This window comes from Typopeltis vanoorti, chromosome 1 (genome assembly GCF_054136105.1).
Source record: "Typopeltis vanoorti isolate ZY-2024b chromosome 1, IOZ_Tvanoo_1.0, whole genome shotgun sequence".
NCBI lineage: Eukaryota > Metazoa > Arthropoda > Arachnida > Uropygi > Thelyphonidae > Typopeltis > Typopeltis vanoorti.
This window is the reverse complement of record NC_143549.1, coordinates 8,358,838-8,382,051: the sequence shown is the minus strand read 5'-3', so window position 1 is coordinate 8,382,051 and position 23,214 is coordinate 8,358,838. Positions and strand designations below refer to the sequence as shown.

The 23,214-nt window shown below is 37.4% G+C and overlaps 1 protein-coding gene across 1 annotated transcript in view; it reads left to right on the top strand.

Moving 5' to 3' along the window:
* Positions 1-1,555: 1,555 nt before the first annotated feature.
* The window catches only part of LOC150109765 (ras-related protein Ral-A-like), a 121,361-nt gene continuing 99,702 nt past the window's right edge, over positions 1,556-23,214 (top strand). The window contains exon 1 of the mRNA XM_090408905.1: positions 1,556-1,601. The gene's annotated coding sequence lies outside the window, so the exon portion shown is untranslated. The remainder of the gene's footprint in view (positions 1,602-23,214) is intronic.

Sequence of the window (23,214 nt, the reverse complement as noted above, 5' to 3'; positions counted from 1 at the left end):
TAATAGCATTCTTTCTTCGACAGTCTAGTAGTGTGGCGGCATACTCGCTTTCAAGACCGCTGTGAAATGAGTTTGTGTAGAATTAATAACAGATATTAAAATAATTGAGCCTGTTTAGCTTAGTCGATGTGGCATTTGCACACCATGGCTCTTGGCGGCACGAAGGAAGATATGATGACAGATGGTTTCAAATGTAGTCGGTGATTAGAGGAAATTTTTCTAAGCCTTTTTTTTCGACCAGTTCTCGAGTTAGCCAATCTCTGGCACTGGCAAGCAGGTTTTTTCTCCCAGAAACAAGAGTTATTCGACCGGTAAATTCAAGAAAATCGACCGTAGAACCCACACTATTTCAGATATTAAATATATTGTGTTAGGGTTACAGACCACGAAATGGTCCGTAAACCTACTGTGTTACGGTCTGTGTACATTACGGACTGTGTTACGGTCCGTAATATATCGTAACACAGTGAAGAGATAGCACTTGTTTTGCCGTCTCTTCACTGTGTGTGTCACTTAATTATTGATAACCTTGGGCCAGCTATAATGGGTACTCTCTGATTGGGTACCAGTGGAGATTGAACTCCTCACTTAGTCTCCAAAAGTTAGATAGGACTAAAAAGCCTCACCTGCTCCCTATACGGGAATAAAATGGCGTTAGCTGATTTTTTTTTTAATAATTTGAGTGCAACAATCATCTTGTGATCTCCCTTCAATCCACAATAGTAATAAAGCAAAACTCCTTTTCTTTCTTTATTTTAGTAAACGTTCTTTCTTGAGAGCCTGTGTAGCTCAGTGGATGTGATGTTTGCACACCACAGAGCTTGACCACATGAAGGAAGACTTCTTGGTTTCGAATCTATTCGCGATTAGAAGAAATTTTTCTAAGCCTTTTTTCGACCAGTTCCCGAGTTAGTCGATCTCTGGCACGGGAAAGCGGGATTTTTCTCCCAGAAACTCGGGTTTTTCGTCCCGTAAACTCAAGAACGACCGTAGAACCCGCATTATTTCAGACATTAAAAACGAGTGTTAGGGTTAGGGACCACGAGATGGCGACACTTGTTGAGCCATCTCTCTTCACTGCGTGCCGCTTAATTAGCGATAGCCTTGGACAGCTATCTCTGATTGGATACCAATGGATATTGAACTGCTCACTCTTCTCCAAAAGTTAGATAGGGCTAAAACGGCCTCGCCTACTCCCTATATACGGGAATAAAAAGGCATTAGCTTTTTTTTTTTTTTTTAACGTTCTTTCTTTCTTGAGGCAGTCTAGTGTTATGGCAGCATTTTTTTTTAAACCTGTTCTTTGACACTCCTTATCTTCTTCATCCCCCCCTTATTTTACACTGCTATAATGGGTCTGTTTAAAATAGTTTAAATTCATCCGCTGCAGTTTCCACAATAATACGGTATATTTGCTAATTTTTGTTGCAAATTTAGATCAATAAAAATCTTGGTCCCTCTATAGGTGAATAACATATATAATTTAATTGGATGTGATATTCAGTTATCTGTTTTGTGAAGTAACCAGGATTCATTGCGATTTGGAGGCGGGTATTGATATTTGGAATTTAAAGCCGGTGTGTTTGAAACTCGTTTTGGAGGTATTTAATATTTACAGATATTACTGAGTGTATTTCAGAGATACATCGCGTTCAGTTGAATGTAATTTTTTTTTTAATTAAACAATGTTCTTTTCAGGTATTTTATTTAAAATACGATCTGAAGTCGCATATACTGAAATGTTTGTATCAATTTGTGGGTGGATGTATGATAAATTTCTATTTTTAGCGTGAAATTTTGATAAAAGCTTAATTTGCACTGAGAAATGCCGTCCTGCAGAGATCTGAAAACAAAACTAAGATTCTTATGAGATTAAGTTGAAGTTTATTACTTTTTGTATTTTCAGTATTCAACATTTCCACTGAAGATTTTGTTTTAATTTTGGTATTTATTTTCATATTTCTTATAAGATCCTATTTTGGAAGATATTAAGAATGCAAATTTGAAAAACACATTTTTATTTTTAGAGAAATCCCATTATTGTTGTACTTTTATGCGCACGGAGTCAGACGCCTCATCGTGGGAAACCCACACTCTTCACAATACCTACCATATCTCTCTTAAACTTATTAGATTCGTGGCAGTCATAATTATCTTTAGCAATCCATTGAGTCATCCCTCACTCTCTAAACAAAAAATATGGATTTTGTGCACCCTTACTAACCGCACTCTTACACAACCTCCAGGAATGACTGATGCCAAGTTCTCTCTGAAATCATTACATTGTGAACATTTCTTTCCTGTTAATCTTATGAAACCTCTTATAAAATCATCTGTATTACATTGTTGAAGAGCATAACCTTACATTTTGCATTACACTGACAGCCATATCCCTCAAGCACACTGCCACCATGTAAAATCTTATATGTTGCACAATGTGATATTAAATTTAAATCATATAGAATGTATTCCCCCCCCCCCCAAGGTTTTGCATAATCAAATAACTAAATATCACTTATGTGTCATTCTGTATCTAAACTATAATGCCCTAATATAGATTCATTGGAATCTGATAGATCAATGAGTAAAGCCATATGAAGTAATTAATAAGAATTCTCCATTCTAAATGCCCTTCTAGTGCATTTTGCTATAAATTAAATATTAAGTTATAATATGATACTTTGTCAGTGCACAGAACAACAATTGTGAGAGAAATCTTAAGCATTGTATAAAAGACATTCATATTAACTTTTTGCTGAAGCATTAACAATTGTTATTACAGAACAAAATGGTACATATTGTGTAGTAATTGTGAAGCAAATGACATAAAATGAACTAATTCTTCTATGATATTCTTTAGTAGTGGGTATAGGACAGTTCATAACAATTGAGATGACGATAAAAAAAAAAAAAATCTTTAAAATTCTAGATAAATTAATGTAGCAATACTTACTGTGATTTGGAAGGTACTTCATTACTGATACTAACTCAAAACATTGTCCAACTGCTAATGCTTTCTATATGAGTACTGCAGTTTCCTTTTGTTTAAACCAGTGGATTAAAGGATGTCAAATGCCTTGTTACTAGTCTTGACTTGACTTGCTGTAATGATAACAACATATGTGGTTATGTTCTTCATGGCAGGTAATTCAACTTGTTTGTCCTGATGGTAGAATTCATTGTATTGTCCTCATTATTTTGGAAATGTAACCTTTAAATTTTAGATCCTTCTCCATCATTACCACCACAAGATCTCTTATTTCTTCCACCTCCAACAATATATCCCTGCCCAACATAAATTCTGCATCCCATGTTTATTTTCCAAATTTTAAAACCTTATGTTTTGCAACATTGATCTGGCATCCCAACTCTAATATCCATTCACTCAGTCTGTTCAAGTCTCGTGGTAAGATCATAGCATCTTCTCTACTCTTCATAGTTCTTCCCAACTTTGCATCAACTGCAAACAACTGAATATCCCCGTTCAAATCTTCCACAATATTGCTTTCCCATAAAACTTGCAGATATTTATCAGATAGCCAATCCAATACACTCACATTTCCACCTCCATCCACTCTAGTTTAATTATCAACTTATGTTTTACTCTTTAGAGACACTTGCGACATTATGATTAAGAATTATAGACACGTAAACACAAGATTATTTTAATATTTGCCAAATATTAAAATAATCTTGTGTTTAATAAATTTAGTTTAATCCTTTATCCAAGTGTGTGCAAACAAAGTTTGTGCCTGAAAGTATCTTCAGGACTGGGGTAAAGTGGTACAACACCGGGCAACTCCTTGCAAAGGTGGAGCAAGCTACAAATCTTGTGTTTACGTGTGTATAATTCTTATCAACTTATGTGGCAATCTGTCAAAAACATTTGCAAAATTAGTATACTACTGTGTATCCATGTCCAATGCTGCTGCTGTCACCTTATTGTAATAAGTAGATTACTAAAACAATCCCTTTAGCAAATCCATGCTGTCCATCAGAAGATAATGACTGTTGTCAACCCAATTCTGAATCCTGGTTCTCACCAGCCTCTCCAACATTTTAAACAAGACACCTGACATACAGATTGATCTATAATTTGATGCTTGACTTTTGCCACCTCCCTTATGAAACAGTACAGTCTTGCCTTCCTTCCATTCCTTTTGAACTTGATCCAATGCAAAACTCATATTAAACAAATGCCAAGACAGATGTCAACTCTCGGGTACATTAATTCAAAATATTTGACGATAAGTTCCACTGCCTTATTAGCATCACGTTTGCTCAATTCCCCCATATGCCTCTAGCTCACTCAGTCTCTCTTCCTCATCTGCTGTTCTCACACTCTTCTTGATGTCACATTCACAAGAATGAAAGACCTTTATGAATTGCTCATTAAATATCTAAACTTTAGCCTCTGTAGCAGTTGCCCATAAGCCTATCATAATCTTTTCTTTTTTTACCCTCCCTCTGTTACTTATACTGCATTTTGCTACCCTTATAGCAGAGTCATCTTAATGACTCAGTTTTATCATAGATAACGATTTAAGGAGTAGATATGTGAATGCATAACTAGATGAACTATTTCATAAAAAAAAGATGTTTATTAACTGGCTTATATTTTGATTAACTTCAAATCAACAGCTTCAAAACACAAAGCAGCATGTATACGTGCCAATGTGTAAGTGAAACAGTTCAAATTGTAATGGACAAAAGTTCTAAACTCCTACATTTGCTACCATTATTATGGCATTCAGGACTGGCAGACCATGCTTTGGACATGCCTTTTTACAGGATTAGATGAAAGAAAATTGCTATTATTATTATTAAGAGAGACCTACAGGGAGTCAGGGACTCATCAAAGGAGGTCCTATACTATACGCACCAGCTATCATACTTATTTTTGAATTCATTCACACTGCTTACACCCACAACATCCAATGCAATCCGTTCCAATCACGCACCACCCTATGAGAGATAAATTTAGCCCTCTCCCCTTTCTTAGCAGCATTCATTCTCAACTTCCAAGGATGCACTCTTGTCCTTTCCCCACCCTCCATAAATTGAAAAATTTCATCAATTGAAATCCTGTATGACCCTTTCAGAGGTTTGCAAGTCTCAATCATATCACCCTCTTTCTCCTGCTTATTAGTGTCTGCAGTTTACAAATTTCCAATCTGTCTTCATAATCAGTATTCCACAATCCTGATATCATTTTAAACACTTAAAGTGACATCCTTATCTTTACATGTGAACATTCGTTTTAGCATCGCAATTATATTTTGAGTTCTATTTGCAATTATATATTTGGTTTAAATCTTTATCCAAGTGTAAGCAAACAAAGTTTACACCTGAAGTATTTTCAGGACTAAGGCAACTTGTGGTAAAGGTGGAATAAGTGCTGATCACTTGCCTTAGTATCTCCCATAATGCAAAGCACATCTCCTTGGAAACATATAATACTATGCATTAAGGGAAGGGCCACTACCAAGACTGGTTTTGACCTTTATTGAGGTCTCATCAGTGGTAGCCAGACCCAGAGTTGGTGATACTAAGGTGGAAATAATGCAGAAGTCATATCACCATATACCAGATGCCAAAAGGTGTCAACACCTTATTATCAAAATTCTCTGGATTAGAGAGAGTTGATGGAAGTTTCTTCACTTGGCTGGTAGTGGCCCTTCCCTTAATGCATAGCATTATACATGTATGCAAGGAGATGTGCTTAGCATTATGGGAGATGCTAAGGCAAGTGATCAGAACTTATTCCACCTTTACCACGAGTTGCCCCAGTCCTGAAAATACTTCAGGCAACTTTGTTTGCTTACACTTGGATAAAATATCATCATCAAATTCCTGCCATGTACCCTCAAGGGGTGTACAGGATATGACAGTACTACATGAAAAATTTACATCATTACTAACTTCCTATCTACAATTTTCCTCCAAATCAGTCTGTTACTTGTCAAGATTCCAACATTATCAGATCTTATATTTCTATCATCTAAGGCACTTTGTACCGTATCAATCCACCTATATCTTGGTCTTCCTCTGGGTCGTTTTCCTGCCAACCTGGCAGAGAACACTTGTTTTGCTAATCTTTCCTCTCCCATTCTATTTAAGTGACCATGCCACCTGAGATTAGCTCTGCTAACGCATTCCTGGATGCTGACAATGTCAAGTTCTTTCCTAATATCCTCATTTTTAATATGATATTGCCATTGATGCCATCTGTTCATGCCTCTAATCTTTCTCAGGACTCTCATATCTGCGGTCTCTAGTCTTTAGTCAAGTGTTTTACTTCTTACCCAGCTCTCAGATCCATAAGTTAAAACTGGTTTGAACACTGTCTTGTTTAATTTAGTGTTCCGACTAATTTCTCTCTTATTCCATATGAATTTATTCAATTGACTTCCCACCATACCAGCTTTGCTGATTCTGTTGTCTATTTCTATATTTAATTTACCATCTTCAGTAAAAATTGTGCCTAAGTAACTGAAATGTTTTACTTGTTCCACAGGTTCTCCATTCACAACACAGTTGACATTTTAAATGATTCTGCCTATTTTCATTGTCTTTGTCTTTTTATTGCTGACCTTCATACCATATCTATTACAACAGTTATTCAATTTAGTCAGAGAATCTTGCAGACTTGTAGCGGATTTATTTAGAAGTATAACATCATCCGCATAAAGCAAAGAGCTGACATTAACATCTCCAATTTTGATATCAGGTTTAATAACACTTTCCTCCATAATGTGATCCATATAGATAATGAATAACAGAGGGGATAACGTACATCCTTGTCTCACACCAGATTTAACATTAAACCATCTTTCTGTACTTCCTTCAATTCTAACTGCTGACTTACAACTCAAATAAAGACTAAGTATTGCTTGATATAATGCCCCATTGACACCATATAACTGCAGCGTATTGAATAGCTTCTCTCTTGGCACCTTGTCATATGCCTTTTCCAAATCGACAAAACTTAAATACAGATCTTTGTTATATTCCCATGCTTTCTCAACTATTTGTCGTAAAGTGAAGATCTGATCCTGACAGCTTTTTTTTTTGGCCTGAATCCAGCTTGTTCTTCACCAAGTTTTTCTTCCACAATTCTTCTCAACCGTTTCTTAAGTATACTTGCATAGATCTTGCCAGGAACACTCAGTAGGGAAATACCTCTGTAATTCTCACATTCAGTTTTATTTCCCTTTTTATATATGGGTACTATGAGAGCTCTACTCCAATCATCGGGAATTCGTCCCACAGTCCAGGCTTTTTGAACTATGCAGTGCAGCCACTGTAAGACTTTTATACCACCATACTTCAGCATTTCTGGTCGAATATCATCTACTCCTGCTGCCTTTCCACATTTCAAGCCTTTGATGGCTTTTTCTACTTCAAGTATGGATATGTATTCCTGACTGCATGCCTGGTCAGTGTTTTTTATCACTGTGCTGTCATCACAGCTTGTTTCATTTAGCAGTTTTTCAAAGTAATTACTCCATACTTCAAGGATATCTTTTTCTCCTGTTTTCATCTTTATCATCTCTAACTCCTTTTATAGCACTCTTTCCTCCATTCCTAAGCTTCTTCAACAACCTCCAGAATATTTTGCCACCTTCTTGATATTTATTTTCTATATTCTTGCCAAAGTCCTCCCACGACTTTTGTTTAGCTAGTTTTACACACTGTTTAGCTTTCTTACATTTGTCTCTGTATTCTGTAAGAGTAAAAGCTGACTTATTTGCCAGGAACTTTTGATATGCTTTCTTCTTTTCCTTCACTGCCTCTTTAATTATTAATTAATTATCTGTGTCCACCAGGGAGTTCTGATTTTTTTATCCTTGCACACAACCTCACCACGTGCCTCTCTGGCAGAATCAATCAATGTTTTCTTCAGAGTTTGCCACTGAATCTCCAAGGTTTGATTCCTGTTCTCAAACTCTTTCATTTTCTTTTCAATAATCTTTTTGTATTTTAGTCTACAGTTCACATCTGAGAGCTGCTCAACTTTTATTCGCTTTAAAACTTTCTTGCATGTTATTCTTTTCAATATGAAATTCAATTTTATCCTGCTCAAGACTAAATAGTGATCGCTTCCAATTTCAAATCCTCTGTACACTCTGGTGTCCTGCACCAGGGAGAAAACATCACTATCAACAATAACATAGTCAATGAGACTTTTCTTATTCCTAGCCTCTTCTCTCCATGTGAATTTGTGCACATTTTTATGTTGGAACATGGTGTTAGTAATAACCAGTCCATGTCCTGAGCAGAAATCCAACAGATATTTGCCATTATTATTAGCTTTGCTCTTTTCTCCAAATTTTCCCAAAATATTTTTATATGTCTCGCAATTATTTCCTACTCTGCTATTTAGATCCCCAACAAGGACTTTTCCTTTTTCATTGTGTCAGTTGCTTTTTCTAAAGCGTCAAAAAATTCCTCCACTTCTACCTTAGTAGAACCTTCTGTGGGACCATAGGCACAAATAAGTCTGATTGTCCAGTTCCCCATTCTCATATTTGCCCACATTACTCTACTTGAGACTGCCTGCCATTCAAGAAGATTAGCCTCGTATTTTGTGTTGAATACTATGGCTACTCCTTCTTTTCCTTGATTGTCATTGCCTGAATATAACATTACGTATTTATTGCTCAGAAAGATCTCACCAGTTTTGGTCTTTTTTGTTTCAGTCACCCCTATTATGTCGATCTGGTACTTATCTAATTCCTCGGCTAGCTCCATTTCTTTGCCATTCAGGCTTCTTACGTTGATAGTACCGATCTTTAACTCTGGTGATGTTGAGTTGGGGTTTGTTTTCAGATTTGTTCCAGTAGCTGACTTTTCGCTGTTCGCCCTGGTTCCCTGGTGAAAACAACGGGGGCCTTGTTTAAATGGGCGACGCCCCAGCCGGCATGAAATTTTGTCATGTTGTACCATCATTTTTTATTTTAGTTTAACCAATAAGAATACAATTTGGTCGGCTAAATCCCAAATTGCCAGCCCATCCTCGTTCGTTCAGTATCAAAGTAGATACCCAACAGGGTGCACCACGAGAAGGTGAGGATTGGACATTAGGTCAGAAGCCCTGGTCGGTTCTCCGCATTCCTTTAAAGGCTATGTGGAGGTCTCCTCTCAGTTATACAGCTTTGACCCTTAAGCACCCCATTGGATAAAATATTAAACCAAATATATAATTGGTAGCATAGCCAAGTGAAAAAACTTGTATTTGCAATCTTTGCTACATAGACCCTGAACTTGGACTTCCTATCTAATAACATTCCAAGATCACTAGTCTCATCAGTTCCTTCTAGCATAATCCCACCAATATAATACGACGTTGGATATCTAATGATGCCAAAGTGAATGACTTTACGTTTACTGTCATCCATTTTCCCATGCCCACAATTCCAGGCTATTCAAATCATTCTGCAAGTACTCCATATCAGCAACATTCCTGACTATCCTTGCATCATCAGCAAATCGCTGTATGTCGCTTGTCAAATCTTGTAAGGGTGCCACAGAAGCTGATATTAAAGTTGCAGCACATGGATTTAGTTGTCGTGTTAGTCAACTGGATTCAGGATTGGCTGTCTGATAGGTATCAGAAGTTTTGTATTGTGGGACAATATCAAGGAGGCAGAAGGTTTTGGTACTGAGCCCTGTGGGACCCCACAGGACTCAGTACCAGAACCTTTAACCTTTATATCAATGACCTTGTCAGTGGATTGCAAGGGGATGTTTTAGCTTGTAGATGATGTATAGCTGGAAAGGGTTATTAGTAATAGTGCAGATGTGGCAACCCTGCAAGAGGATTTGAATAAACTAGAGATGAGCAAATGAATTGGTATTTCGGTTTAATGCAGCAAAATGTAAAGTCTTGAAGTTTGGGATACATCGATTGGGGGAGCAATTCACTGCATACTCGATTAGAGTTGTACTGGAGAAAGTAGGGGAGGCAAGAGATCTGGGGTTGATGATTGATAGAAACCTGAAATTCAGGGAACATATTACAAAGGTGGTGAAGGTAACCCTGAGGATTGCTGCAATACCGAGAAAATGTTCTGGGTCCAGGCCAGGTGCATAAAAAAGTTCCGAGCGCAGGCCCTGGCTGAATTTAATCACTGCTATGCAGTGTCCAGAAGTATTGTGATATAGCCATTTCCTATAAGTAAATTGCTAAACCGAGACCTATCCTTTACAAATTCATGCTGACCATCATACAGAATGCAGTTTCCTTGCCTACAGCTGCTGTGTTCCATTGTTTAAGACCCTGATCAGACCACACTTAGACTATTGTTCTCAAATTTGGTCCCTAGGATTTGAAGCAGATAAATTAACTGTGGAAAGGTTACAGAGATGGATAACAAAGATGGTTTCAGAACTGTACAATGTTTGTTATGAGGATTGGCTGAGGGAATGTGGACTGCAGAGTTTGGTGGGTAGAAGGAAAGGTAATATGATTGAGGCTTTTAAACTGTTGAGAGGTAGTTACAGGGTTGACACTGGGGAGTTCTTTTACTTGATGGAACAGCAGGAAGGAGCGATGACAAGGGCCATCCCTGGAAGTTAAGAAAGGAAACTGTGAACAAGAGGGTAGTTTCTTTGCATGGAGGGTGGTTGAACCGTGGAATGCATTCTCTAATAGAGTGGTGAGAGCAAGAATGGTCAATGAGTTCAAGGAGTGGTATGATAGACTGTGTTTCCTAGGAAAGACCTCCCACAGTGAGTTTTAATTCCATGGAGGCCTGAATAATAAAAATCTTTACCAGCATACGTTAACGATCCCAATATTATTAATGTATAGATTGAATAACAGTGGACCAAGCACTGATCTTTGTAGTTCACCACTGGTTACCTTTAAATCTTGCAGACTCGCATCCCCTATATACCACTTTTTTGATATGTCAGTCAGCCATCCTCTTAATCATGCTAATATTCTCTAACCCAAACACATTTTCTCCAATACAGCATGGTAGACTGTTGCATTTATGCAACAGTCTAGCATGCTGTATTCTGTCAAAAACTTTAGCAAAATTCAAAAGTGTCATGGTGTATCCATTCCCCTTGTCTAGTTCAGTGGTAACATTGTTATTGAATGTGAACAAGTTGCAAAAACATGATCTTCCCTTAGTAAACCCATGTTGCTCATTGCAAAGTAGATTCACTGTCAACTCATTTCTGAATGTGAGCCTAACATTTTTTCCAAATTTTCACCACCACTCCTGAGATACTAATTGGTCGATATTTGTATACATCAGTCTTTGCACCACCCTTGTACGATGGGATTATCGTACATTCTTTACACTACTGTAGAATCTTTCCTGTTCAGAGATTGAAATTATATAGCCTGGTCAAAGGAATAGCCAATTCAACCAAACACTTTTAGCATACTTGCTGATATCCCATCAGTCCCTATTGCTGAATTCTTATTCAGTTTGTGCAACAGCTCTAATAGCTTGTCCTCGTGCACCCGAGTTTATTCATCCACTGAAGGAGGTAGAAGTGAGCTGAATGTTGTGAAAACTAGGTTGATAGCTTTTAACAAAATGGGCACTCGTTAGTTGAACAAGCTCTTCTGCATCTGTAACCTTCATACCATCTGTATTTTGCAAAGTTATTCTTTCATATTCATTTTTTCTTTTACTTGCAGCATAATGATAGACTTCTTGTGGGTTGTCTTTAGCACACAGAGCCAGTTTCTTGTCATACTCAGACTTCGCTTTTCATACAACAGTTGTGACTATTCTAGCCTGCTGCTTTAATTTTCATAATGCACACGGTATTCCTTTCACATCATCCTTTTCTTACGAATCTCTTGCCTAATAAGATTACACATCCATTTGACTCCTACCCTATTCTTTGAACTCTTGGGGCACATTCTAATATCACATCATTTAAGTATTGTTTAAATCAGGGGTCTTCGACCTTTCAGACAGTGCGGGCTGCATCAAAAATTTTAATGAAATCCGTGGGTGACTAAGCTATATTGTGGTATTTTGAATTGTAAAATGCTTTCCAGATTCACAAGGAACGCTGGGCATTTGATACTTTACATAAAATCCTATAAAACCTATATATAAAATCCTATATGCCAACAAGGAGGCATATAGATTACTGAAGAAAAATGCAAAGAGAGCTGTGGCAAGGACGAAGGCGAGGGCAGTTGATGAGGTTTATGAAGTACTGGAGAGAAACAGCGGTGAAGCTCAGTTGTTGAGAATAACGAAAGCTAGAGATAAGGCCTTGAAAGACATAACATCAGTCAAGCAGATGAAGGATGCCTCAGGAGTAGTACTACAAGAGGAGGACAAAATCAGAGGAAGATGAAAAGAATATTTCCATAATCTGCTGAATGAGGAGAATCCAAGAGAGAGAGAGAGAGAGAGAGAGATGTGAGGATGGAGAGGTAAATGAGGGATCGGTGCAGGACATCAGCAGAGAGGAAGTGCTTTGGGTACTGAGAAAAACGAAGAATGGAAAGGCTGTGGGGGCAGACCAGATACCTGGGGAAGTGTGGAAGTCTGGCAGCGAGGGCGCAGACATGTTATGGGATCTGATGAAGAAAATAGTCCAACAGGAAAAGATACCAGAGGAATGGAGGAAAAGCATTCTTGTCCCAATCTACAAAGGAAAAGGAGATGTTCAGGATTGTGGAAACTATAGAGGGATCAAGCTGATGTCACACACGTTGAAGATATGGGAAAGAGTAATTGAAGGAAGGATACAGCGGGAAACGAAAATTAGCGAGGAACAGTTTGGATTTATGCCAGGAATAGGGACAATGGATGCGATATTTGTGCTAAGGCAACTGATGAAAAAATATAGGGAGATGCAGGTGGAGCTGCATATGGTGTTTATAGACCTGGAAAAGACGTACAACAGAGTGGCCAGGCTGGAAGTGTATGAGGAAGAAGGGGGTGTCGGAGAAGTACGTGAAGTTGGTAAAGGAGATGTATGAGGGAGCGAAAACTCGGGTCAGGTCTAGTGTCGGCATGACAGACGGGTTCCCCATTGCCATCGGGCTCCATCAGGGATCAGCTCTGAGCCCCTACCTCTTTGACCTGGTAATGGATGTACTAGTGGAGGACATTAAGAGGGAGGCGCCATGGAGCATGATGTTTGCTGATGACATTTTCTCTGTGAATCATCTCGAGAGAAGCTTGAAAAGACCCTGGAGGAGTGGAGAAAGGTATTGGAGGAGAGAGGCAAGAATTAACCAGGTGAAGACTGAATATATGTCAATGGGGAGTGCTGAGGATATGGTCATATGACTCCAGGGTGAAAGATTAACTTCAGGGAAGAAATTCAAGTACCTCAGGTCGGTCATCGAGAGGAATGGAGACCTGGATAAGGAAATACAGCACCGAATAACATGTGGCTGGAGGAAGATGAGTGGGGCCCTGTGCGACAAGAGAGTGAGTTGTAAGATGAAAGGAAAGCTGTATAAGATGGGGGTGAGGCCAGCGAAGCTTCATGGTGCAGAGAAGTGGCCTATAACAAAGGCACAGGAGAGGAAGATGGAGATGCAGATGTTGAGTGGTGTGTCAAAGGACAGGATGAGGAATGACTACATCAGAGGGACAGTCAAGGTGGGACTGATTGGTAAGTAGGTACAAGAAAGCAGGCTGAGGTGGTTCGGTCATGTGGAGAGGAGTGAGGAGTATGTTGGTAAATGAGTGGAGTGCATGGAGGTGGAAGGAAGGAGGAAAAGAGGCAGGCCCAAGCTCAGGCAGAGGGATAAGGTGGCAGAGGATCTTAGGGAGAAAGGATAGAGTCGGGAAGACACCCTGAACCAGAGAACATGGAGGAAGAAGATTAAAGATAGGAACGCTGATCCCGTTTAACACGGGATAAAGGCATAGCGAAAGAAGACATAAAATCCTATAAAAATAAACAAACTCAGTTTTAAGAGCATAGGTAGGAGTCTGGTTCACAATAAGTAAATATAATCAATACTTGAAAAAAAGATAATTTAATGAAGAAAACATTCATTTTTTTAAATGTCAATGGGCAACTTGGCAATGTTTTTCCTTGACCAGCTTATTGATGTTGGCATCGTTGTTGGAAGTCGTAATGTGCAACATATTCCCGAGATGTTGGTCCATAATCTGAGTTCTTGTCTTGGACTGCATATGCTTCTTTCTGGAGAACTGCTTGCATACCTAACAAAGTGCACATCTTCAAAGCATGCCAGCAAAGATTAGGGAATTCGTCCTCCGAAATGTAGTCTTTATAAAATGCAAGCAAGGGCACATTGAATAATTTTTCTCTCAAAGAAGAGTTGTTTTGGAGTTCAAGCAGTTCCATTTGTACTGAGCCTGGCATTTTGGCAGCATTGACACTGAATGGCATTGAATATACATCTAAAGAAGACTTTTCAGAGCCTATGTAGTTCAGTGGATGTGGCACTTGCACACCACGGTGCTTGGCCGCAAGATGGAAGACTTGGTTTTGAGTCTAGTCGGCGACTAGAGGAAATTTTTCTAAGCCATTTTTCAACCGGTTCCCGAGTTAGTCGATCTCTGGCATGGGCAAGCGGGTTTTTCCTCCCGGAAACTCGGGTTTTTCGTCCCGTAAACTCAAAATCGACCGTAGAAAACCCACATTATTCCAGACATTAAATATATTGTGTTAGGGTTAGGGACCACGAGATGGCGGCACATTTGAGCTGTCTCTCTTCACTGTGTACCGCTTAATTAGTGATAGCCTTGGGCCGGCTAACTCTGATTGGGTACCAGTGGAGATTGAACTGCCCACTCAGTCTCCAAAAGTTAGATAGGGCTAAATGGCCTTGCCTACTCCCCATATACGGGAATAAAAAGGCGTTAGCTGATTTTTTTTTTAGAAGACTTTCATTATGAAAATCACTAAATCTCTCTTCAAACTCGCTTCGCAACACGGCTAATTTTGTAGTATATTCATCAAGAGATGAACAGTTGGACTCTGCGAGAAGCTGAAAATGAGTTAAGTCTTTTTTTGTGAGTTGAGCCTCCCAAAGTTTGAGCTTGGCTACAAAAGCTTTGATGTGATCAAACAGAGTGTGCACCAGTTGATCTTTGGATTGTAGCTGCGTATTTAGGACATTCATATGCAATGAGATGTCGGTCACAAAGGCAAAGTCTGTCATCCACTTCGGATTGTTAATTTCCACAATCAGATTCTCCTTGGTTTGCATGAACTGCTGTATTTCTCTCCTTAAGTCAAAGACTTTTATGAACCTTCCCTTTGCTCAACCAATGCACATCACTATAATAAACTACATCACCATGATCTGTTTCGCTCTCTTGGGTCAAAAACTCCTTGGAATTGATAATTCAATCCTCTTGCCCTAATAATGTTGGCGACAGTCACAATAACTTTCATGACATTCTTAAATCTAATAGTTTTCGCGCACAAATTCTCCTGTTGGATTAAACAGTGGTAATGGACGAAATCTTTTCCCTCTGGTTCTTTCCATAGCAGTGCAACAAACCCTTCGTTCTTTCCCACCATAGCAGGGGGGGGAGAACCATCAGTTATCACACCCTTGAGGTTGGTTTTGCTGAGGTGGAAATGCTGGAGCATTTTCTTGGCGGCTTCAAGAATATCAGTGTCTTTTGTCGTTCCCTTCATAGGCGAGCGCTATCAGTTTTTCTGTCAGATTAAATTGTTGATCAATGCCACAGACAAAGATAGCAAGTTGTGCAGTATCCTTCACATCTGTGCTCTCATCTAAAGCAAGTGAATATGATGTAAATTCAGATGACCGTTTTTTTTAAAGTTCCTTCAATGTCATCGGCAAGTTCTTTGATACATTGTGCTACAGTTACCCCAGTTTTTTAAATACTTCCTTATTATTTGGGCACAGAATATCCCCATGATGAGATGAGACACTCTTTCACAAACTCGCTGTCCAAGAAGGCTTTGATTATTTATAGAGGTGGCCAGTGAAAATTTTAAGTGGGGGTGCTGCATATACGAAATAATAAAAAAAAAATTCTTTTTTTCCCTAATCATTAACCAATTTATTAATAAATAAATTTACATATTAAAAAATTGCTTTATTAAAAATATATCACCCTCCCCATGAACAAACACCAATAATAAAAGTTTCATATCTCGCAGAAATAACGCATGCATGCCAATTTATCTGCAGGCAACACTGCCCAAACGAGTAGTGTCGGAATCACTTGTAATGTGCAATCACAAATGCAAACGAGTATCGGCAAGTCTAGCTGCAATTGGCCTAACACGATAATTCTGATGCTGCGTTAGATCACAGTGCATTTGTTTCATAATCTGAAGCGTTAATCGAACAATTCAATTATTAACTATTCAGTCAATGTCAAAACATAAGCTGTAACCTTTAGCATGTTGCATGGCATTTATATAATGTTCTAAGCATTGTTATTATTTATAAACACAAACAAAATTTAATTTTTTCCTTGGGGTGCTGCAGTGTCGCAGTGCTTATGTACGAGCTGCCACTGATTATTTAGCATTTTTTCAGCTATTACATAACTAACTTTGACGCACGCTTCACTCTCTTTCTTCCCTCTGCCTTTTAAACATACCCTGCTGGCATTTTAAATCAATTTGGAGATGGTTCACTTTGTACACACGAAGCCGCCCTTGAAGGTGATCAAAATCAGACGCATGCTTTGTCTCATAGTGTCATTTAATATTGTATTCTTTTGACACTGACTCATGACAAATTAAACACACTAGCTTATCGTCGATTGGCACAAATTACAAGTACAAATTGGTCCACTTTTCATTAAAAACCCAACAGGAATCACTTGATTTATGCTTTTTACTCGTAGACGCTATAGTGGTAGAAGGTGAACCCAAAAAATGATCCAAAATGGCCGTGTAATGGTTATTATCCACTGAATATGTCTCACACTAATGAAAAAAGTCTGGCAATATAAAACCACAATAGGCTATGGCTGACACGACGAACCTGCGTGCGCTTATACACGAATATCACACTGTTCATGACTGACTATGGATGAGATCCTCTTGTATTTATATGAAAATAACGAAGTATCGAACCTTCAAGATGTACTGGAAGGCACCAGACAGTGCACTTGAACGAACTACTGCTTCAGCCATTTACCTACTATGTTAGTACTAATACTTAAGTACCGCTTGGCGCTGATAGATGGCTGAAGAAGCATGTCTGTTTAACATTTATTTTTATAGGATTTTATGTAAAGTATCAAATGCACAGCGTTCCTTGTGAATCTGGAAAGCATCTTACAATTCTAAATACTGCAGTAAAACTTAGTGGCCCGCAGGCTTCATTAAAATTATTTTTTATTTAATTGCTTTTTAATTATTTAAATTAAGGGGATATTAAATTCCACATTGTTTTAAAACCGAAAATAATGTTTATATCGTCGAAATGAAGCCTATTGGCTCTTTATATTTAAGTTGCTTTTTAATGTTATTTTTTCAAAATGGCCCGCAGGCCATGTGTTAAAGACCCCTGGTTTAAATGCTTCCCATCCAGCAATCGATCTCATTCCACTGAACTCAGTATACTCCTCAGTTGGTCATAATTTGCTATTTATTTTTTATATTCTATTAAATATTATTATTATTATATAACACCTCCAGGGAGTCCAAAGACTCATCGAGGGAGAGTGTGCCAACAGCATCGAACGATTGAACTCCTTCCAACTACTGACCGCACTCAAACTTGCTTAAGCTATTAATAGCAGAGGCTCTACCAATCGACCAACCTTTGCTGGCAAAAATATGCTATTTAGTAGTTGTTACAGATCAGAAAGATTATTTTTAGGGTCAGCCATGGCTACAAGAATACTCTAAACCTGAAAAAATATGGTTGCATTAACTTTCCAAAAATATGGGAGACTGTTTTCTTATGATCGATGCCTATAAGTGTAATACTTCTTTTTTTAAGACATTAGAGGGTGCAAAAGTAAGGCATTAGATATTTTGTCTGTTACAATTTTAATTGTTTCACTAACTGATTGTTGCATATACATGCTGCTTTATGCATTGAAGATGCCGATATGAAATTCATTGAAATATGAGCCAGTTAATAAACATCTTTTTTATGAAATAGTTCATCTGGTGTCAATACTGTAAGTTATTAATAACATTCAACACCCACTGCAATCTGTTAGATTGCATAAGAAAGGTTCAAGCCTTTTTATCAAGGGGAATGAAATCATAGCATTGATTGTTCAACAATTTTCTGATATATACCTCCAAGTGGGGGGGGGTCAGGTTATTATGACAGCACTACATGATTAATGTAATAACGTAAACTTAGCAAAGAGCTAAGTTTACATTATTAGTAATCTCCTATCAACAATTTTCCTCCAAATCAATCTATTACTTATGAGCCCTCCAATATTGCTATATCTAACATTTTGTGCTTCTAAGGCATTTCCAACTGAATCAATCCATCTAGACAATGCTCTTCCTCTGAGTATCTTTCCTGCCATCTTGACATCAAACACCTTTTTTTCCTAACCTTTCTTTACCCATTCTATATAAGTGGCCAACTTAAACAGCTCTGCTGACACATCCTTGAATGCTAATAATGTCAAGTTCCTTTCTAATATTTTCATTTTTAATATGATTCTGCCATTGATGCCATCTGTTCACTCGCCTAATTTTTCTCAGAACCTTTATATCTGTGGTCTCTAGTCTTCACCAAGTGCTTTATTTCTAAACCAACTCTCAGATACATAACTTAAAATTGGTTTGAACACTGTCTTGTGTATTACTAGTTTGTTGTTTTGGCTAATTTCTCTCTTATTCTATATAAATTTATTCAGCTGGCTAACTACTATACCATCTTTGCCTTATTCTGTTGTCTATTTCCAGATTTAACCTATCTTCATTCAGAATGCAGATGAAGTTTTCTATGCTCTTATCTATTTTCTTACTTTTTGGTCTTTTTATTGCTGATTTTCATGCCAAATTTGTTGGAGCTGTTATTATTCGAGGGAGGGCTCCTACTCTACAACTCCTCATCGCCACTACTCAACCTCATCCACCAACTGCATCATCTACACCAATGCCATCTACTGTCCACCATTGCCACCACTAGCATTTTTGACAGACAATCACAAACATCCATACCCACGGTGGGGTTCAAACCATGGGTACGGATGTTTGTGATTGTATCCACTCTCCAGCCTTTTTGGCTGGAGAGTGGATACATTAACCACTTGGCCAACCAGGCTGGTAGTTAGCAAATCCTGGAGACTTGTACTAGATGTGTTTCAGTCCAACGTCATCTGCATAAAGAAAAGAGCTAAGTTTGACATCTTCAATTCTAATATTAGGCTTGATGTCACTTTCATAATGTAATTCACATAAATGATAAATAAGAGTGGAGATAATGTGCATTCTTCCCTTACCCCTGATTGTATATCAAATCATCTTCCTGTATTTCCTTCAATTCTGACTGCTGACTGACAACCTAAATATAAAAACTGTATTGCTCGGTAAAATTTTATTCGTGCCATATAATTGTACTGTTTTGAAAAGATTTTCTCTGAGCATGCCTTTGTATGCTTTTTCCAGATCTACAAAACTTAAGTACAGATACTTGTTATATTTCCATAATTTCTCAACAATTTGTCTTAAAGTGAAAATCTGATCTTGACAGCCTCTATTTGGCCTGAACCCAGCTTGTTTTTATCCAAGTTTCTCTTCCAGAATCATTCTCACCTTCTTTTCAAGTATACTTGCATAAATCTTACCTGGAGCACAATAGAGAAGTTCATCTGTAATTCTCGCGTTGTTTTATTCGCTTTTTTTATAGATGGTACTATGAGAGCTTTATTCCAATCATTGGGAATTTGACCTTCTGACCAGTCCCTCTGAATTTTGCATGTAGCCATCGCAAAACTTTTATACCACCATACTTAAGCATTTCTGGTTGAATATTATCTATTCCAGCTGCCTTTCCACATTTCAAGTTTTGATGGCTTTTTCTACCTCAAGTATTGATATGTACTCCTCTTTGCATTCCTCTTGAAAATTTTCTAGTATGGTTCTGTCACTGACTGGTTTAACAGTCTTTCAAAGTAATTATGCCATTCCTCTAGGACAGGAGTGTTCAACCCGTCGTTCGCAGAGCGATTTTTGGTCGATCTCTTGTGTATTCCTCCTTACTTACAAATTTAATTAAATCTGAAAACATAATATTTTATTTATCATTATTTTGCATTATTTTTAATTCACTTTAAGTGTATTGCTATTTTTTATTTATTTTTTGTTAAAATTGTCAAATCTGTAGTTTTCTTAAGTCCAGGTAAATGAATTAATTTGAATCAGTGGAAGTCAAACAGCGAGCCGAGTGAATACGATTATAAGCAAAGTGTAAAAACTCGATTGTAGCTTAGATATTAAATATTCCAAAGCACATTACATCGATTTTTTTACTTAGGTTAAGTCCCATGTGAATATTGTAAAAAAAAATAAACTTTGTTTGTCTCGGTATAGTAGTTTGTATTAGATGTTTTTGTAAATAACTCTTTTGAAGCTAACTGTATATACTGCTTTAATAAGAATATGTTAGAGTTTTAAAAACAAAGCCAATGTTTTTCTCGTCAAAGCTGTACATGGCGGGATTAGAAAGATTGTTATTGAAACTTGTATGACAAAGGCTTGCAGGCTTTAAGTGTAAACATCTCCGAAGTCAGTCAGAAAGAGTTCAAACAACTTTCCGATGGCCGGCAACTTACAATCAAAAGAAAGTGGAGGAGAACGAAATGCGTGCCGATCTTGAAACTTAAGATGAAACTTCATGCGAGGTCTCAGAGGAGGCCTAATAAAAAAGGACTGAAGCACGCAGAAGTGAGTGGTTCCAGAGTTGCTATCAGAGAGAGACTGCCTGGATCCACGTTGCTTGAGAGAGGAGTTTCCCGCTTCCAGAAAGGAGTTTTTTGGTTCAAGACGTCGCTAGAGAGAGACTACTTCTAGGCAGCAGACAAGGTTTCAAATCACCGAAAGGAAGAGTTCCAATTGCCGGAGAAACGTTTCCAGGCCAGGTTAATGTCAGACATTCACCAGTGTGTTACGTTTCATTACAATTGGACGAATCAAACGACTTCACTGATATTGCTCAGTTAATGGTATTTATTCGCACGGTATTTCAAGATTATTCAAGTAAAGAAGAACTTTTGAAAATTATACCATTATTGGGAAGGACTAGGGGAGAAGACATTTTTTCAGCATTTCATGAATTTGTGAAACAACACAAACTTCCGCTTTTTAAACTTGTGTCTATTACTACCGATGGTGTTCCTGCAATGATAGGTAATAAATCAGGCTTCATTTCATTATGTAAAAACGATAACAAATATCCAGATTTTTTAACGTACACTGTATTATTCACCAACAAGTACTGTGTAGTAAAAGATTAAACACAAAAGATGTTTTGGATATTACATTTAAAATTGTAAATTCTGTTCGAGCAAAAGCCCTGCAACGGCGGTTATTTAAATTACAGGCAGATGATGATAGGGAACTTCTGTTGTACAATAATGTTTGCTGGCTCAGCAGAAGTCAATTTTTAGAAAGATTTCTTGTATTAATTAATGATATAAAAATTTTTCTTGATGAAAAAGGAGATATTTATCCACAATTGAGTGATAAAAGATGGTTGTTATACTTATCATTTTTAGTAGATTTCTCTACAAAATTAAGCAATTTAAATTTAGAGTTACAAGGTAGAGATAAAAATTTAATCGACATGTGAAGTTAAATAAAAACTTTCCAACAATACTTATGTTGGATCCCACTTCGTCTTAATCTATACCTTGGATCTGACATGATTTACTATTACGATGTTCTTAACTAATTGATAAGTTGTAAGTTGATTTCTAATTCAAATATAAAGAAAATTTATATTTAATGACTGCGCCACTTTATATCTGAATTAGTTCAAGAATTGAAGATAAACCAACTCTCAACTACCGTTCCTTTATATGTTGTTATTATTTATACTGGCCGAGAATATTTAACTTACTTAATTTACCCACTTTGGTTCGAATATTTTATGAATGGTGCAGTAAAAGAGATTCAGGCAAAACACAACTTTAGATTAATAAATACAAACATTTAATTTTAAAATCACAAATTTTACACTTAAGATCAAATCACTAATTAAGTTATTATAAACACTTCAGCCTTTCTGATAATACTGTCATACAAACTCAGACAATGGTAAATCTGTCATCTCTATAATACAGTCTTCTCACAGTTCCTTAAGTTCCAAATACAATAAGATTAGCAGTAACACACCTCTTCACAAACAAACACTTTTAATTTTACACTTCAGTTAATTCTCACCAATAGTTACTGTTAATATAAGGAAATTCTAGGATGAAACGCACACACTTCTCTGTATAGAAATATTAATGGTTGGAATAATCTTACCTTTTTCCTTCATCTACTTATACGTAAACACTTTTTATAACTGTAAACACTTTAAATAGCAAACGGCACTCATTAAAATAATTCTTCTAAGCAATAACTGAATTAATTATCGGTCACTACACACACAAACAAACGTTGTTGTATAAAGTATGATCAGTCATGAAATAAGGCAACATACAATAATTCCTTAACTTGAGGTTTTATATGCACAGTTGTTCATTTCTCCGGCATTCAATTTAATCCTTTAGGTATTATAATTCTTGACACCGCTATCATTAAACACAACTCTGTTACCTCTAATTATTCTCTAGTTACTTCGTGCTATGCTTCAAGTTTCCGTGTGTCCTTGAAAGGTCGGCCCTGAAATTAAATCTCAACTCAAGTAATCGCTAGTCTATCCGTAATCACTTAGCTATCTTCCATAGCTTTATTTGTTATTCCAAAACTTATAAGCTAGCCACTTCTCAACTAGTAGACTTTATTTGGCTGCTTGAGTGACTTGCCGACTCGCTATTATCGCACTGTGATTTTCGAATGCCGAATGCTCCGATTCCAACCTAATGCCAATCCCTCTCTAATAAATCTCTAATGCTCTCCCTTTTCCAGCGTTCCTCGCTTTTTATATCAGTTGTTCCCACCTAAATTGTTCTCGTGATCTAAAACGCTTTTCAATGAGCCTTCTCTTCACATGGTGTTCCAAAACGTGCTCGCTCACTTACATACGTTTCCATGACAACAAAACAAAACATAATAAAATTGAGGTATTGCATAACACTAAACTTCTACAAATAG